The sequence below is a fragment of the Bos taurus genome, chromosome 21 (assembly GCF_002263795.3).
Source record: "Bos taurus isolate L1 Dominette 01449 registration number 42190680 breed Hereford chromosome 21, ARS-UCD2.0, whole genome shotgun sequence".
NCBI classification, from domain to species: Eukaryota; Metazoa; Chordata; class Mammalia; order Artiodactyla; family Bovidae; genus Bos; species Bos taurus.
In genome coordinates this window covers 36,035,474-36,054,667 of record NC_037348.1, presented here as the reverse complement: position 1 = coordinate 36,054,667, position 19,194 = coordinate 36,035,474, and the positions used below count along the sequence as shown (strand labels likewise).

The 19,194-nt window shown below is 41.9% G+C and overlaps 1 long non-coding RNA gene and 1 pseudogene across 2 annotated transcripts in view; both read left to right on the top strand.

Moving 5' to 3' along the window:
- LOC132343365 (uncharacterized) overlaps nucleotides 1–19,194 on the top strand; it is a 392,620-nt gene that overhangs the window by 350,499 nt on the left and 22,927 nt on the right. The gene's annotated exons all lie outside the window — the stretch shown is intronic.
- LOC788748 (small ribosomal subunit protein uS5-like) lies at nucleotides 9,544–10,522 on the top strand (annotated as a pseudogene).

Here is a 19,194-nt window from a genome sequence, read left to right as displayed (position 1 = left end):
ATGTATAAGGAAGAACAATGAAATTCAGATTCTTGAAGGTCTCCTCTGTTTGAAGGGCTTCCTGGTGGCTCAGTTGGTAAAAAAATCCGCCTGCAATGCAGGAGACCTGGGTTCGATCCCTGAGTTGGGAAGATCCCCTAAGAAGGGAATGGCTAGCCACTCTAGTATTCTGGCCTGGTGAATCCCATGGACTACAGTCCACGGGATCACAAAGAGTTGGATATGACTGAGCAACTTTTACTTTGTTTGAAACCTTGTTTATAACATTTCCGTTCTAAAGAGATTGGTCCTGAAAACAGAAACCCCTCTTAACAATAGAGGGGCTTCTTTGGAGGTGTTGACAGGGCTCTGCTCATGTCCAAGAGCTACTGCAAGCAGCTCTTCCCCCTTTTACTGCTGGGTAAAGTGAAAGGTCCAGACGTTTCTTCAGCTTCTGCTTTGGTTCATGAGACAAGGGGTTCCATTATCTTCTACTCTCTCTTCAGACTTGTCTACAAGTCATTTATTATATTACAGCATTTCCAAAATTTAGCAAATTCTTGAAAAGAAAGATTTAATCTTTTCAAGAGAAGCTGGAGAAGATTTATGGACGCCTATTCTTAACATGTCACAATGTGGCTTGGCTGCTAAATTTACTGGGACCGCCTACACAGCTGAGGATTTCTGTGACTGCTGGAAATAATGACTTTAGGAGGTAACCAAACAGCATTAGAGAAAAATATTTGAGAGAAAACAGATTTTTCAGGTTACAGAAGGATTTCTCATTTTATAAAAGAACATTGCATTTTTAGGAGCTCATTAAGTTGTTTTCCCTTATGTTTGACCCCAAATTAGAGTTTAGAGTTCTTAATTTTCTCTTCTAAAATCATCTGCAAGATATTGGGAAACTTGAGTTTCTAAGTCTTCAAAATGCCTTACACAAAATGAAAGCATTAGTTCTTAAGTAGTATTATTATGGAATAAATTGAATTTTGTTAGGTTGCCTTTTGTAATCCTTATTTTTTTTCTGTGCTTAATCATTACAGGTAATTTAAAAATAAATACTTCTGCAAGTGAACCAATAGAAATATTTCACTGTCATTGAACAGAAAGCTAAAAGCCTAATTACTGTATGTATTGAACGTTCTTCTGTGGTAGTAATTTCTTCACTCTTTCAATATCTTTATTTTCTTTATTTAACATCCACAATTTTTCCCTTTATATGCTGGCTTTTTTTTTTTTTTTTCCCTTCTCCATTTTGTGGAAGAAAGTGGTACTCTGTTATACAAATATGCTCCCTATTTCCTTTGAAACTGTGTTCAGTCAGTCCCTGCAGAAAGAATAGGTAATGAAATTCTATCTCTCAAGTGTATGTAGACATATCAATCACTTTAAGTGGAAACAATCGTTCCTCTGCCATTTAGAGCCAACATCTTTGAACACAGAAGCAGTACTATTGCTTTCTGTTACTATTTTTAGTTTTTCCATAGTATGCTTAGGTTTACATTCCATCCACATGCTGCCGAGGTCAAGAAAAGCAGATTTCCTGATAACATTTGATTTGAGCAAAGGGAGTGATAAAGGCGCCTTCTGTAATCTGGGTTTAGAGCCGACTGAAGATGTGGACCCCAGAGGAGGAGTCCAGCAGCCCCGTGCTCTTGCCACCCCACAACCATTCCCAGACCTCTGCCCAGGCTTGGTCAGCAAGCACAAAGAGTTGTAGCTCTTTATTTTGCCTTTGACACCCAGCCCTACCTACTCTAACTTCTGCTTCACAATCCAGCATTTTTTTTTCCTCCCTCCTACGTGAGCAGAATTTGGACTGCCACCTTTTTCCTTAAGAATCATCATACATGTTAAGCTTTTGTCATAGTCTCCGTATTTTAGGAAGCTGACACCAGAAGACACAGAAGATAAGGCATTCGACCTCTTTTATTCCAACTATTCCGATCCTTCGTGCCTGCTCTCCCCACCATAGACTTTAAAACCCACGCCTGTTTGAAATGCTGCTGGCTAAAAGCATGCTCCTGATGAACGGGAGTCATATCATGTTAGCCCAAGGCCCTCTAGTTACTGTGAGGCGCTGCTGTCTCTACCCACGGCACTGTCGCTGTGAAGCAAAGAGTCTCTCGCTCCCGATCCCCAGATACAGAGCAGTATCAATGCAGAAATATTAAAGAGAAAATTAATAATTTATATCAAAAATTCATTTGCAGCTGCACTTCAGTGAATTAATTACTTTTTGTCTTTCTCTTTTTATTCATTCCTCTCTCTTGTTAATGATCGACTTAGAACTAGGAAGAGGAAGAAGTAAGTAGGGTGGGAAGAAGTGAGAGCTGGGAGTCTCGTGCTGCGAGAGCAGAAAACACAAAGGAGACCGTGCTTTAATGTGGGTGCCCTAAGGGACCTGACAAGTGAAAAGAGATAGGTTAAACTTAATCCCATCTTCTCTACCCCAAAAGCAATAGGAAAGCATTTTACCCTGTTATAGATTCTACTTAGTATTTTAGAAGAGGGGAAAATTAAAATCCAGCCAGCCAAAGTCCCAAGTTATTAAAAAGATTAATCTGTTGTTTATCACTACATCTTGTATGCAGTTCACTTCCCTGTATGCTCATTAAAATAGTACAGCCACGCAGACAAAGCGATTATACAATAATGCTCAAGGGTTAACGGAGCTTGTGTACTGCCTTCCAGAAGGGTTGGGGTAGGGGCAGCAAGTTTTACATAACACTGGCTTATCACAACTTGCCAGATGACACTAAGGTAATCTTAGGGCAAGGTTCAAATTCATAGCCATTTTAGTCATTTTCTAAACTAAAAGGGAAAAATCGGTCAGGGAAATTTTACTTGCCAAATCCCAGACGGAGGCAAAGCAAATAGATCCTTCCCATGTTTAAAGCATTCATGGAACAGGAAGACAGTTCCTATCATACTATTCCAAGCTACCATTTTAAAGCAAGCAAAAAGATGTACTTCTTAATATACCTTATTCTAAGTAGCCATTTAATGGGAGAAATAACCTTTGTACTAACAAGATTTTGAAAATGAATGTAAAGGCAGACACTGAGTTTTCTCCAATAATCTTATTGTTCTGGCACAAGATGGGTAGCCATTTGAGTACCAAATGATCCCCTCGGGGATAAACAGTTTCCATGGGTGTGAATGAATGTTCTGGTATGTGTATCAGCAGAATAGGGGATAAAGTTACGGGAGAAGTTGGAGAGAGTTCGGTGTTTCATTTTATCCCAGAGATCAGAGACTAGGAAAGGAAGAGAAGGAAGGACGTTCAGCGAGGGAGAAGGACTTCAGGAGCCAATATTAATGACATCAGAGGCAAATGCTCTTCTCTTCAGGTCAGTGCGAACTACCAGCAGGGGAGCCTATTGAGTCCTCTCTAAAAGTTGTCCAGCTTGCATCGTAATGTTGTGCCCCAGGCTAGTATAGTCTTTTGTCACTGCTTTCACATGACCTAACGTTATCAGGAGCCCATCAGCTAATTCCAAGTCTGTGGTCTGGAGGTTGGAATGGGACATCACCATCTAAAAAGTGGGTCTTTGCTTGAATTTCTAAAGCATGCCTAACAGATAACCAAAATGATCTGTTCTAACAGTCTTGGTAGAAAAGATTTCTCCTCCCAACGTTGAAAACTCTTCAGATCACATGAATGCATAATTACACCAATGTTCATTTATGTAACTGTTTAAAGAGACCTGTCTGAAGAAGACCTGTTCAATATCATTAAGGCACTTATAACCTCCATGCACTAAATATAGTGGTAAAATTCCACTGACAATGAATGTGCACTTATATTTTCATCTTCCCTAGAATTCTTTATTTGAAAATGTATCAAAAAAAGCAACTCATCCTATCAGACAATAAGAAACTGAAAATCTGTACCTAAGATACACCTTTACTGTCCCAAACAAATGTAGAATAGCATTTGATAATGTAATTTTTAAAAAATGGTCTGTTTGTCTGTTTCCTATTTTGTATGTTAAAAGTAGCATTAAACAGAATAATCACAAACTTTCTCCAGCATCTCCTGGCAAGTGATTGCACCAGCAGGTGGAAAATTTGGTAGACATCTTTGCTTCCTAATTCCTGCAGCAGGAACATTTAGAACAGTATAATGATTGGCTTTAAGGAATCTTGTGCTTATGAAAAACTAACCTGATTCTGCTTTATGCACTCACATTTCATCACCAGCCAGACTCTTCGCACACCCTGGAAGCTCCTGGAGACTTTTGACTACCTAGTACTGCCCTCATGTGGGCCAAGGGTGTCACTCTTACAAGGAACTACCTGCTTTCCTTTTTTGACATTTGCAAAGGGAAGTCAAAATCATGATTTTTAATAGTTTTTAGTGTATACATTGATCTAAAATTTCAGTTGAAGCAGAACTGCTTTCTAGTTTCTAAATTAGTCAGAAAAAAAATACTTGGTATGCCTGGAAATAAAGAACAGTGGAGAAGGATAGGCAAATCTAGGCCAGTGTTCTCTCTCACCTGGGATTCTTGTTTTCTCCACCCAGAAGGTCAAATCTCAGCTGAATCAGTATGCAGATCACATACACAGCAACCACAGTTCCAGACTAGGGAATGTGCTAATTGGCTCACCCGCTCGAAGAACCAGGGTACCAGGCGTCTGACACACCACCTCTGAGGGAAGCAGGGCTTAATGCAGGACAAAATGTTCTTGCCACTCTGCACTGTCTCCTATCCTTGCTTCTAGCAAGCAGTCTGGCCATATGCAGTGGTGACTAGAACACTTTCATAATTATTTCCCTCTTTGTAGCTAATCTGTACACTTGAGATGTTAGAATGCAGTCTAATTCAGACGAAATGAAAATTAAAGCCAGTACCCCTTCAAGCTTTCTTTCCTCATACATTTCTCCTGTAGTGTTCCAAAGAGTGCTCTAAATGGTGTAATGCGTTCAAAAGGTAGGTCACACACTTAACATCAGTGGTGTTAACACTCTTTAGATCTGTTCTTAGCATTGGGAATATGATTAAAATTATATTCCCCTTCCAGACTGCACAAGAAACAACACCGTTGGTTGCTGCATATAATTCCCTCCACTATTTGTCTCAGGATTCCAACTCACAAACTGTTCAGTTGTTCTCTGAGATTCTATCGGGAAGGGACGGAGTGCTTTTGAGAAGGAGCATAGAGTTTCATGAGAGAATGCTTGCTCAGTTCTCAGAAACCCTAAGATCCTTGAGCTCTCTGAATCGGAAGCTGTCTTCCTGAATCATGTGGCATCCATGGAGCTGATGCAATAGGAATAGGAACATACCGCAGCCATCAGTTGTTGATTAACTCTGATAACTTACCCTGCCTAATGACGTGGAGGTCTTTCATGCTTCCACTGCCTAATGGAGCTCATTAGATGTACACTTATTAAATATTCAGATAATTGTGGTAGTCATAATAGTGGTAATGATAGCCACATGATGACATGATGAAGAAGAAAGCATCCTTGAACTGGAAAGTTTTCATTTTGCCAAAGAACGTCAAAAGAGCTTAGAGGACTTCCGTGAGCCATGTGCAGAACACACAAAGGTTATTTAGTTGTTTCTTTGCTTTATAATTTTTTTAAAAAACTAAGAGTAATCATCTTGAAGATTTCCTGGGATCACCTGGCTACGCAAAAATGCTGCCAGTTCCCAGACAGCATAGATAACTTTCTCTTGATTTGGGTTTGTATTTTGAACAAACCTGAAACTAGCAATATAAAACTCTGTCTCAGCATTGTAATTTACGTTCTGCTTCAGTTCTTTATTTATGATAGTTAGATTTTAGGTCAAATACCCTTGTGGAGCCAAAAACCTTACAATAAAGAGAGACTTCAACCTCAACTAAATCAGACCTTTTTTCCTAAACAAGTCTGTTGCTGAACATTTTTTCTTACTAATGTTTTTCAACTCTTATGTTTGTCAGAGTCTCCAAGTTTGGGGCAGGATGAGATGTGAAAATGTCAGAAAATTCAAGAAAACTTCTATTTTGTAAGACTCAAAAGGATTTGATAAGAATATGAATTGTCAGTTTTGCTCATCACTCAGTTCTAAAAATCTATACTCAAAACCTTTCATGTCTGTCTTATCCCTCACTAGCATCAAACATAATAAAATCAAAATAAACTTCTGACAAAAATGAGGTTTCAAAATTTTACCATGGGTTTCTTTTCTGTTTGATTTCTTTTTGATCAGCACCAGTTACACTAGAAACAAACAAGTTCCTCCTGAATCCCATTTTGTCTCAGCAGTACTCCTAGCAGGGAAAAAATAAAAAGCAAAGACAAATATGGAAATGATGCTAAGATATTTCTCCTGTCATCTCTTTTAACAAGTTCATAAAAGCAATACCCGTGTTGGCTTTATGATTTTTCCAAATTGAAAATAAGATAGATAATACCATAAGGCTCAGCTTTTGAATTTGTGGTGATCTTGCTCTTGCATTTAGAAATTTTATATCCCTGACAGTTCAGTAGCACTATTTTCTCCTTTCTCTTAAGTCTAATGTAAGTCTAATGGGCTCACTTAAGCTTGTAATGGACAGCTTAGGAGTTTTTACTCTGGGGTTTCAATCCTGGGAGGTGACAATAGCTTGTTTGCATTTGCTTTATAAATTGGCTGCTTCATGGTAGTGAAAAGCAATCTTTTGCTGTCTATACAATTATTATGACGCTTCTTCAACACGATGTGCTCACTGACACTGGTTTACCTTTTGCAGCCCTAGGCTTGCAACCTGGTGGTATTTGAATGTATTTGCTCCAAAGAAGCTGCTGGTCTTATGACAGCTTTGCAATGTGGAATGAGCTGAAAGCAGGTTCAACTGACCCAGTTACAACAACATCCCTGAATCTGGAGATTCTTCTGGCTTCTGATGGTTGCTTTTCTTATATTGTGGAAAAGTCCACAACATGGCTAGAAAAAGAGAAAAACATCTTTGACCAAGTCTGCACTAGAGGAACTTGCCAGAGATCTTTTACTATTTTCTTCTTTTGTCCTGAGCAAGAGAGTCAGGGATAACAAACCATCAGGAATGTATTTGTGACAGTTGACTATTAACAGTTGACTATTCCAGCTAATGTTGATGGAAGAGCAACAATGGTACTTCTAAACTTTCTATTTTGTAGTGGATTGTAGGTGGCAGTCTGATCAAAAGAGATAGCAGAGGAATTGTGTGATCCTATTTGGCTCAGACGATAAAGCGTTTGTCTGCAATGCAGGAGACCTGGGTTCGATCCCTGGGTTGGGAAGACCCCCTGGAGAAGGAAATGGCAGCCCACCCCATTATTCTTGCCTGGAAAATCCCATGGATGGCGGAGCCTGGTAGGCTACTGTCCACGGGGTCGCAAAGAGTCGGACACAACTGAGCAAAGGGAAAAAGAAGAAGATTGTTTTAGTAGTAAGACTGTATGTCTATGAGGGGATAACACCAGTTGGCCTAAAGGAGATTATAGACAGTTGTGAAAGTCTTCCACTCTTACCCTTTGTCACTTCTAAAATGCACTGCTAGTTTGGTGACCATTTTGAAAGGTTACTCTTTGATTGTTTTTATATTTCACGATATGTAATAATTAGAGGAAAATAAATATAGGTTCTAGAAGGACTGTTCATTTGAAAGAGTAATAACCTAAGCAAGTGTGGATCAAAGTAACCTACCTGATGAAAACAAACCAAAGTATTTATTTGTACTAGTGGCTTTTGCTCCAGTTCCCTCCATGAGATCTGAATTAGTTCTATTAAATCTAATTCCCAAAGAAGCTTTCATTTTCTGGGTCCATCTGCCAAAATGGATTGCCATTGGTGATGGACCCAGAAAATAGTAAGCATGTGGAGCAAATGTGCTACACATATGTCATCTGCTGCTGATAGAGGAGTAGACATATTGCATAAGATTTCTTTGAAAGGAAGAGCAAACTAAAAACTAGCTATTGAATTTCTAGCTACATGAATTTCTTATCAGTGTTGAGGTGCCATGAGGGTGAACATGAACATTCTTCCTTACAAAGCCACCCAACAGATAGAAGAGGGAAAAACAATTCCAGCATTCAGAAAAAGAAGTCAACAGCTGACTCTTGTGCTTTCCCTATGTTTTCTCCAGAGCTCTATGGGGAATATTCTGTGCTGGTAATTGTTCCTAATCAACTGAATGAAAGAGAAAGCAAAAATAAGAACAACTCCTTGCTGTATATTTACTATAAGCTCAGTTCTCCTCCAAGATAGAGGACACCAAGACGAATCTTAGAAATGATCTTTTTAGACATTTCCTCCCACCTATTACCCAGTTTTCCCACTTGCTCTTTTTTGAAAGTGCTTTTAAAAATACTTTCCCTGCAAATGTATGCAGCTTAATAATCTGATAATAATAGTATAATCAGCATAATCTTTAATACTCACTCTAGTTCAACCTTTGCCAAGTTCTAACCATGCTGTAAAATAGATATTGAATGAGTAGAACAGCCCATCTCAGTCACGTCACTTAGAAACAGAACCACCACCATGAGTGTGTGATAACACTTTGAAAGCTGGTGCTTTGATCAAGGTCAGAGTTGGGTTTAAAGGCATGACACAGGAACAGACAATGGTAACTTTAGACATGGGGAGAGAGGAGATGGAGTGGCTAAACTTCATTAGTGGTAGATCACTAGGAGAAGACCCCCAAACCCCTGTCCCTGAGATCTGTAAAGACATGGAGTTCAGAAGCACTTCCGCAAGGACGTGTTTATTACAATCATGTACTTAGCCCACTACTTAGACCACTCCACATGTGTTCTTAAGCTGCCCCTCTTTGTCACTAACTTGAGTCATACTTTATTCCTTACAATCTAAGAATCCTCATGAGAGGCACTCAAAATATTTTCACATCTGTGAATCACTCAGACTTTGAACCAACCCTCTTCTTTCAAAGAATGATTGGAGTAGGTGGAAAAACAAGAAAAGAAGAAAGTTAGGGAAGGTTCTGCTATTCTTCTGGGATAGATATGCCCAAATCCATAATTGTAGGCTTTCATCTGCTTATCAATTGTGTGTCTTAATGAGCATCAATTTTCTGTGTGTCTGAAGTAAATTGTATAAACTAGGAAGTTTTGAAAAAAACAGGAACCATAATGAACCTAGGATTAAAACTGAAAGTGATTTGTGCTTCTGATTCTTTAATGTCTGTAAGAATATTTGAGGTGAGTGCTCATAATGTAAGTTCTGATTTCTTAGGTGTAAGATGGGCCTAAGACTTTGCATTCTTACAGTCTTCCACGTGATGCCATTCTGATTGATCATCTGTCAATCACATTTTGAGTAACAAGGATGTAAAAATGAAGGTGCAGCTGCACAACCAGTCTCATTTATGCTTTGTAGGCTCGTGAATAAAAATGACCATTAAAACCAGATCAGGTCACCATTTCTGATCTGTGTGGTTTTGAGCAACTCATTTAACCCATTTAGCTTCTTCATTTGTAAAATGATGATGATATTTCTCTTGCTCTTCTCCATAAAAATACAAAATAGTAGATGATGCTGGTGCTGCAAGAGGGCTCGAGGCCCTGGGAGCCCTGGAATGGGAGGCCACAATAGCCTCTGTGGAGGCTTCTGTAGTGGCATCTGGGACCCAGGTTTCAGCTCGAGAGCTTATGGAGGCAAGGACAAGGAGTGGCTCCCTGTCACCAAGCTGGGCTGCCTGGTTAAGGACATGAAATCACCTCTTTGGAGATCTGTCTCTTCTCTTTGCTCATCAAGGAATCACTGACTTTCCTGGGGGCATCCCTCAAGGACAGAGCTTTGAAGATTGTTGTAGAGTGGCTCACTTGTGTCCAACTCTTTATGACCCCATAGACTGCAGGGCTCCAGGCTTCCCTGTCCTTCACCATCTCCCGGAGTTTGCTCAAATCATGTCCATTGAGTCAGTGATGCCACCCAACATCGCATCCTCTGTTGTCCCCTTCTCCTCCTGCCCTCAATCTTTCCCAGCGTTTGAAGATTATGGCTGTGCTGAAGCAGACCTGTGCTGGCTAGTGAACCAGGTTGAAGGCATTTGTCCCCACTAGGGATTATGACAGACATATTGCTTTGGGTGTCAAGTGTTCTCAGGAGGTAGCCAGGGCCATCTGTGGGACCATCATCCTGGCCAGCTCTCCACTGACCCTGTTGGATGAGGCTCCTATGGTAACAAGATCAGCAAACCCCATACCATCCCCTGCAAGGTGACTGCCCGCTGTGGCTATGTGCTGGTGCCTCTCATCCCTGCCCCAGGGTTACTAGCATCATCTCAGCCCCTGTGCCCAAGAAGCTACTGCTGATGGCCAGAATTGAAAACTGCTACCCTTCTGCTGAGGGCTGCACCACCACCCTGGGCAACTTCACCGAAGCCACTTCGATGCCATTTCCAAGATCTACTGGCAGTTCACCCCTGATCTCATTATAAAGTGTTCCCCAGGTCTCCATATCAGGAGTTCACTGACCACCTTATAAAGACCTACACCAGACTTTCCACGCAGATAACCCAGGCTCTAGCTGGTAGCCACCACCTAGATTTATGAGAAAAATAAAGTGAATGAAGCCAGAAAAAAAATTTATCTTGCAGGGTGATTCTGAGAATTAAATGATGTAACATATAAATTTGATATTAGCTTTTAAGCAAATGACATTTTTCTAATCAAAAAGCATTTTGAACAATATGCAGTTTCCAATAGTAAGTGTCAGAGGGGAAGAAATGCATGATTTCTGACCTAAAGAGTTTGTAAACCAATAAGAGTAAAAATCAAAATGTCTATAAATTGCTAAAATAGAATATACGTCAAATAATAAATGTCATAAGAGAGGAAAAGACAAAATGCTCTGGAGTTGATAGAAGGAAAGGTTGACTGAGGGATGAAAGAATGAGAAAGATGGAGAAATAAAGGAAGGCTTCAACAAGGAGTTTGCATTTGAACTAAACCTTAAAAGATAAGTAAAAGTTCAGCAGGCAGAGAAGATGAAGAGTGTCATTTAAAGCAGAAGTAACAGCTGTAGACACCATGATATTGTGAAAAACAGTGGCCTTTTAATGACATTTCCAGAATTCCAGTGTGTCTAGAACTAGGTCAAATTGGGAGAAGAGGAGGAAGATGAAGCTAGCGGCACCCAGAAGGGAAAAATCTCATATGCTGTGCTGAGTTCCTGGGACGGACAGCACCTCCCTCCTATTACAGATCTCATCACACATTATCATAATTATGTATTAGCTCAAACATGACTCTGTACCTCGACTGCAAATGTCTGACCCATAACAAGAACTCAGCGAATTGTTGTTGGCAGAATGAATGTCCAAGTGTTACAGAGAGTTTCTTGCAGTAGGATTAAAGGCCTTAAATAATATTGCATAGCTAGATCCCATAGTGCCTATTCTGCTTGTCCTGCAGTGACCCCAGCCTACAGATTTGCTCCAGCGTAAATATACTCCTTAGACACCCAGCATTTTTTATTTGGAATGATTGTTACATTATATAACAAAACAACCATCCCATTATACGACCCATTGCATGCATTCCATTTGGCCTCCCTGTGATGCTTCAATCTCTGAGTGGCGCTTAAGATGGTAAAGGTTGAGAGACGCTATTATACTCTAAGCAGATTGAGATCATCAGATGAAAACTATGGTGTGTCAGCATGGCATCCACCATGGCTTGTAACGCAAAGTTCAGTAATATAGCTTCCAGCTACTAGTTGATTAGAACAGCTTTCTAGGCTAGGACGTCTTAAACAGGCAGAAGCATGGGGCTGCTTACTTCCTCACAGAAGCAGAGTGGTAGTCTCCAGTGAAGGATATGATTTCAATACAGAAATTTTGCTTACATCTCACTTCATTTCCATTCCATCTATTGATTTTTTTTTCAGGATTGTGCACATGTATTGGAATACCTTTATTAAATCCCCCAGGCATTCCAAGTAAACACAAATAGAATAAAATTAGGAACAACTGTAAGAGAACAATTGTAAGTGGACTTTGCCTTCATATTATATTAGGAATAGAAACCTTGAATTTATCAGATGGAATCATTTAAGGGCTGGCTCTAAGCAGAATGGGAAAGAAGGCAAAAGCTTATTTTCTGAGGAGAGATGAGAGTGCAGAGGTCAAGGGCATGGGCTGGAGGTAAGCTACTTGGATTCCAAACCTTACTTGAAGATTTCCTAGCTTTGTGATTTTGGTTACATTGTTCAATCTTTTATGTTTCAAGCTCATCCTCTATACAGTAGAGATTATAATATTAGTTAATCCATAAAGCTATGGAAAGTTAATCCAGGAAATATTGCTTGGAATAAAGCTGACGCACAGTAAGAGCTTAATAACTATTAGCCGTTCTTATAGTCTCCAGGGTCTCTACCCCACTAATTCAGTAACTATCCCCTACTTCCAGACTCCCTCATTCCATATTTCTGGTGCTCCCCTGTATCTTCCTTCTTCTCATTTCTAGCCAGAGTTTGAGTCATTTATGTTTGTGTAATTGTGTCCCCACAAAACATTGCCCCGACGGAATCCTTTTTATTTACCTCTTATTTCTTACTGTAGAAAGAAAAGTGCTGTTTTTAAAAAAATAATTAGGGAATTCACAATGTTTGTAATCAAATGAGAGGCCTATTATCCCAGCCCGTACCTAAAGCCTCTGAAGTCACAGCAATATACATTCATTCATGCAACAGATACTTATTGAAGTGTTCTATGTGTCAGAGACTCCTGGATGTTCAGAGAGGGCAAAGATAACAAGGCAGGGGAGATGCTCAGTATTAACTGGGGAGCGTGAGAACACCAGGAAGGGGAATTTAATCCAGTCTGCTGTAGGGGAGGACATGGCAGTAGGAAAGACTTCTCTTCATCTATCAATGCAGAATCCCTCGGATTATTTAATGATGAGCATCAGTTTGCCTCTAACTAGTTAGAGGACAAAGTCTTCTTTCTCTTCTCTCTAAAAATCCTGGAACTATATCCCTCCACACTTTTACAGTGCTCAAAGGACAGGGGGGAAAAAAATCTAATGTTTCCCTACCTCATGTACTGGGGACTTGGGTCACAGAAGGAAACCTTTGCTTCAGGCGTTACTTACACTGAAAACAGCATGAGTGCGTTCATGCATTCACTTCTCTTCCCTGTGCCTCCTGCAAAGTGCTTACTGAGCACACATAATCCATGTCAATAACGTTAGGTAAAATGGAGTGTATATTAATAAAAGACGTTGTGTCTCTGTTCATGTGGAAATTAAAGGTTGTTGAAAGATGAGATGTATCCTACAACAGAAATAGTTAAATAACAATGAAATGAAACATAATTAATTCTCAGTGAATTATTCTATCAGTGATTCTTGATGTTCTGGAACAGACATCGGTTAAGATAGCACATACTGAAAGTTTCATCTCAAGCGCCACTTCCTACCAACTGGAAGTAAATGGCTGGAAAACTGTGTAGCCAGGGATTATCTTACTTTGCCAGACTCAGAAGGAAGTAACTTTGGGACTAATGTTCATCATGCCATAGGAAGGGGAAGTGTGAGCACTTGCCACATCTTTGCCATGGTGTGCTGGCTATGTGGGCTTCCCAGGTGGTTTGGTGGCAAAGAATTACCTGCCAGTGCAGGAGATGCAAGAGACGTGGGTTCAATCCCTGGGTAAGGAGGATCCCCTGGAGTAGGAAATGGCAACCCGTTCCAGTATTCTTACCTGGAAAATTCCATGGACAGAGGAGCCTGGAGAGCTAACAGTCCATAGGGTCGCAAAGAATCATACAGGACTCAGCATGGCACAAGAACTGGCTACATAGTAAGTTACATAATAGCAGGATGGTTAAGAAAAGATTTTTGCAGTCTAAAAGACCTGAATTCTGCTCTTTGCTAACTCTGTTGTTCAGTCACCCAGTCATCTCCAACTCTTTGTGACACCATGGACTACAGTGCGCCAGGCTAACTCTGTGCTAATTCTGGGCCTTGGGCAACTTATTTAACTTGTCCGAGCCTCAATTTTTTTAAATGAAAAGTGGAGGTACTATTGTTTACCGACTCTCCCAGATGGGTCCCCAGCAAAGGTCTCTCTGCCTGGCACCGTTTGTGCCAATAGCAGACTGCATTTGGTTCAGAAGCAAAGGGAACGCTTTATTCTTTAATCAAAGAATGGAGATTTGCAAAGTTGCACTGCAAGTTCTTCCTTTGTGTAGATGGGAGAGTGATTGGATGGATCCATCTTTAAGGCATGAGGGATAGTGGCCAAGTTACTAAGAATGGAGATTTGCAGAGTTGCACTGCAGAGTACCTGCTCTCCCTAAAAGACCATGGCCTGCGGGGCTGCTTTATTTGGTTTTTGTCCACAGGGAGCGAGTTGAGTTCTCACGGTTGTGTGTAGGTGCACACTGCTCATGCTTTCAGATCCCAGTGCCCAGCGCGGCGACTCCACCTCCATCCTGAATTAAGGTGTCAGGGGCACAGAGCTTCTGCTCATAGATCCCCAAACTGAGATTCTAGGCACAACCGTTTTTCAAGAGAACCACTGGTCTGAACAGTCAGGTGCAAGGCTGCTGCCCGCAGTAACCTATGAACAAGTGACACCGAGTGAAGCATAAAGGAAAAGAAAAAGGTTAGACTTTATTATCCAGATTCTAATCTTATTCCCCAGAAGTTGTTAATGGGTTTTGCCAGTGACAAATCCCTCCTCTGTCTTTTGTCCTGCTCCTTATTCCTCCTCTCATCTTCAGTAATTACTTCCTGCTAATTTGAGGTGTCATCGTAACCCTGGGTGAATGAACAGAGCTTCTCCCCAGCTGCCTTTATGTCTGTTTGATTGTGACCAGGCCTCACCCCTGACCATTTGTATCCCTGGGTGACCACCTTTTGGAGACAAAGGATGTCAAGATATATTTAAGATATATGGTCCAGATATTAGCAAGAGAATTATGGTCACATGTCACATTTTTCCTAAAAATGACGGTGCCCAGATCTTTTGCCTGTAGGCACAAGTGTGCCCTGATGGTGAGGCTCAATGTCGTGGTTGAATATCCTGGGTCTCCCTTGTGTTGTTTTTTGAAAGATAAGAACTTCAGGTCAGAGAGGGGTTCATGTGAGTAGTCAAGGGGTTTATTGCCTCAAGTTGTCTCCCTCAAGTGTCTTCACTCAAGTGTGATGTGCCCAGAGTGATCCCTGCAGCTTCAGGACTGAGTGTGTGGTTAGAATCACCAAGGCAGGCCCATTCCATTTAGGAGTGAGCTGACCTTGAGGGCTGCTGGTTTTCCCGGTTTTCAGATTCACCTAGTCTCTGGCCAGAAGAGGTGGAAGGCCTGATGGCTGGGTGCTGGCAGCACTCAATTAGCATTATGGTATGAGAGATTTCATGGTTTCTCCTACCTAGAAGGCATACTTGAGTGGTTTCATTTCAGCGGGGCTAAGGTGTCCTGTCTCAGATTGGGAAATGGGTCTACCATACACGAGTTCAAATGCACTTAACTTTAACTTACACCTTGGAGCTAACTGCTGCGAAAGTAGGGCAGTCAGACCAACTTAGTCCAGTTTTCTTTAGCTTGACTAAGGCTGGTTTCAAGGTCTGATTGGATCTCTCTACTTTCCCCATCAGTTGGGGTCTCCGTGCTGAATGGTAGCTCCATTTTATGCTCAGGGCACTCGTTATCCCCTTTGTCACTTGAGACAAAACTTGGACCGGTATGACTTTGTAGAAATCCTGGGAGCCCAAACCTGGGGATTATTTCTTTAGGTAATGTCTTAGCCATTGCAGCCGCCATTTCAGTCCTAGCAAGGAATACTTCTGCCCACCTAGAAAACTAAGTCTCCTAGCACCAAGAGATACTTGAAAGTGCCCAATACTCTTGGCATGACAGTGAAAATCTGCCAGTCTTCTCTAGCATGTGTCCCTCTGGTTGCGTAAGTGTTACCTGGGAGTCTCTCGGCGAGGAGGGGGGGTTCTGGTGTTGGTGCTGTTCATAGTGCAGATGAGGCCTGTCTCAACTATCCAACTGACTACGCTTTCCATGCGAGAAGTTACCACGACCTAACTAGCCAATTACCTAGGCTTCCCTCTTATAGTGAGTTCCTTGATGAGCCTCCCTGAAGGCTTGACAAGCTACAGTTTGAGGAAAAAAGTATCGCCCATGTTCGTTAACTAGCCACACATGGCCTCCTAGATGTCTGCTGAAGCTCCATCTTCACGCTTTGTCTAATTCTTCCTTTGTGTAGATGGGAGAGTGATTGGATGGATCCGTCTTTAAGGCATGAGGGATAGTTGCCAAGTTACTAGCTCTGGGGCCACCCTTCCGGCAGTTGCGTCTGCCTTGTTATTTCCCTGTGTTACCTCTGCATCCTCTTTTTGGTGACCCTTATGGTGAATCACTATTATTTCTTTGGAAGCTATACTGCTTTGAAGAGCTTTAATATGCTTAAGCCATGTTTTACTTGTTTATTCTCTGCAGTAAGCATACTTGTTTCCTTCTAAATAGTCTCGTGTATGTGTAGGATGATATGTGTAAGCATACCAGGAATCTATGTAAATATTTAAGATTCTCCCTGGCCTGACTCCAGAGCACAGGTGAGGGCTCTCAACTCTACCTTTTGTACAAAAGTTCCTGGGGTAGACTTCTTGCTTCTGTGACTTGACTCTGGAAGGTCACTACATATTGCTCCAATTTTTTTTTTTTTTTTTTTTTTGCTCTCTCATAAAGCTGCTTCCATCTGTGAACCATTGCTCTTAGGTGTTTGGGAGAGGCTCACTTCCTAGGCTAGGGTGACAGGAATAGATCGTGTCTAATGGAGAAGGCAATGGCACCCCACTCCAGTACTCTTGCCTGGAAAATCCCATGGATGGAGGAGCCTGGTAGGCTGCAGTCCATGGGGTCGCTAAGAGTAGGACAGGACTGAGCAATTTCACTTTCACTTTTCACTTTCATGCATTGGAGAAGGAAATGGCAACCCACTCCAGTGTTCTTGCCTGGAGAATCCCAGGGATGGGGGAGCCTGGTGGGCTGCCGTCTATGGGGTCGCACAGAGTCGGACACAACTGAAGCGACTTAGCAGCAGCATGATTTCTATACAGTGATGCTCCAGGGCTCCTGTTTCTGTGAGTAGCAGGGTGAGAGGATTTAGTGGGTGACAGGTTTATGGTTGTCCCTGGGTTGTCTAAAAGCATAGACTGAACTTGAATCAAACTTCTGGAGTATAGCCATTGTGTTCCCTTAGAGCTTTACTGCTACTGCTAAGTCACTTCAGTCGTGTCTGACTCTGTGCGACCCCACAGACGACAGCCCACCAGGCTTCCCCGTCCCTGGGATTCTCCAGGCAAGAACACCAGAGCTTTAGTGAACCTGAACCTGAGGTGGAGGCCATATAGTGATTGGCTGACCAAGCATTAACTTTTCAGTCTTCTTAAGCAGAGTTGTTAAGTAGCTGCTACTGCCCGTAGGCAAGGAAGTCATCCCTTAGCAGTTAGATATAATTGTTTGGAGAAATAAGCAACCACTCCAGTAAGGGGTCCCAGTTTTTGAGCTAATACCCTAAGGGCAGTTCCCCTTCTGTCATGAATGTATCAGTCAAACTGCTGCTGCTGCTGCTAAGTCACTTCAGTCATGTCCGACTCTGTGTGATCCCATGGATGGCAGCCTACCAGGCTCCCCTGTCCCTGGGATTCTCCAGGCAAGAACACTGGAGTGGGTTGCCATTTCCTTCTGCAATGCATGAAAGTGAAAAGTGAAAGTGAAGTTGCTCAGTCATGTCTGACTCTCATCGACCCATTGGACTGCAGCCTACTAGGCTCCTCCATCCATGGGATTTTCCAGGCAAGAGTACTGGAGTGGGATGCCATTGCCTTCTCCGGTATCAGTCAAAAAGTTTAGCTAAATCTAGGAGAGCCAGAACAGGGGCGTAAAGTAGTTGGTTGATCAATTCTTGAAAGAATCCTTTGTATTCTCAGTTCTATAAAAGTATTATTATCTTTTCCTTCGACTTTTCGTATAGAGGCTTACCTATTAGACCATAAATAGAGACCCAGATGCCACAAAATCTGGCTATCCCCAGGGAACCCTTAAACTGTCTTACAGTTTTAGGAGGGGCAGAGCTACAAAAAGGCTTCTTTGCTGGGATAGGCTTTTCTGACCTGTAAGAATGAAGCATTGTCTTGGACACCTTTTATCCTGTATTGACTAGGTTGTTCAGGGTGGTTAGCAATTTTTTCAGGGGTCTCTATAAGTTAGAACTGGCAATCAGAATGTTGTCTATATTCTGGATTCCCTTCTCCAAATATAGATCCTTTAGGTGTTTAGCAAAAGTTTCCCCAAAGATGGTGGGGGAATTTTTGAACCCTCGGAGCAGCAGTACTGTTTTTCATTTTTTATTTGGCTGTGGGAGTCTTAGTTGAGGCATGCAGGATCTAGTTCCCTGACCAGGGGTCAAACCCGAGGCCCATGGATTAGAAACGCAGAGTCTTAACCCCTAGGCCACCAAGGAAATCCCTGTATTGTTGTTTTTGTTGTGTGTTTGGGTCCTGCCACTCAAAAGCAAAAATTTCCTGTGACTCCCATTTCTAATACAGAAAACCAGGTCCTGGTGAACAGTAAAGTGGCCAGCAGGGTGCAGGGGTTAGACACTGCTGGGTGTATATCCTCAGTGGCTTCATTGACTGCCTAGAGCTCCATACCATCTGGTATTCCCCTTTGGGTTTTCTTAACAGGACGAATGGGGGTGTTACAGACTGACTGACATGGTCTAATAAGTCCCTGGTCAATTAGGTCCTGTATAACAAGGCAGTGCCCGATAAGGCCTCTCATTGGAGAGGGTACTGCTTTCCTTTGGGTCATGTATGTCCAGGTTTACATGGGCTAACACAGGCCTGGTGCCTGCAGCTCATTCTACCTGTTCTTGGGTCCAGACCTTGGGATTTAGTCCAGAGAGATTGACTTGCTCTGTCTGGGAGCTTTGTCCTTAGACATTAGCATTATCATCCTGTGCCCTTTGTCTAAAGGGACACCAGTCTCTAATTAGTCTCCCATTAGGTGAACAGTAGCCCCTGATTTATGTCTTCCTGGCAGGGATATAGGGCCTTGGGGGGCATATAAGAATGTGTGTTTGTCCAGTTTACATCCTGATGGCTCTGTGAATACCTGTTCTTGGGACTTCCCTGGTAGCCTCATAGTTTTACAATCCCTGACTTAGTATTCAGAAGGGAGTAAAAGCACTAGTGTCAACTAAGAATTGGA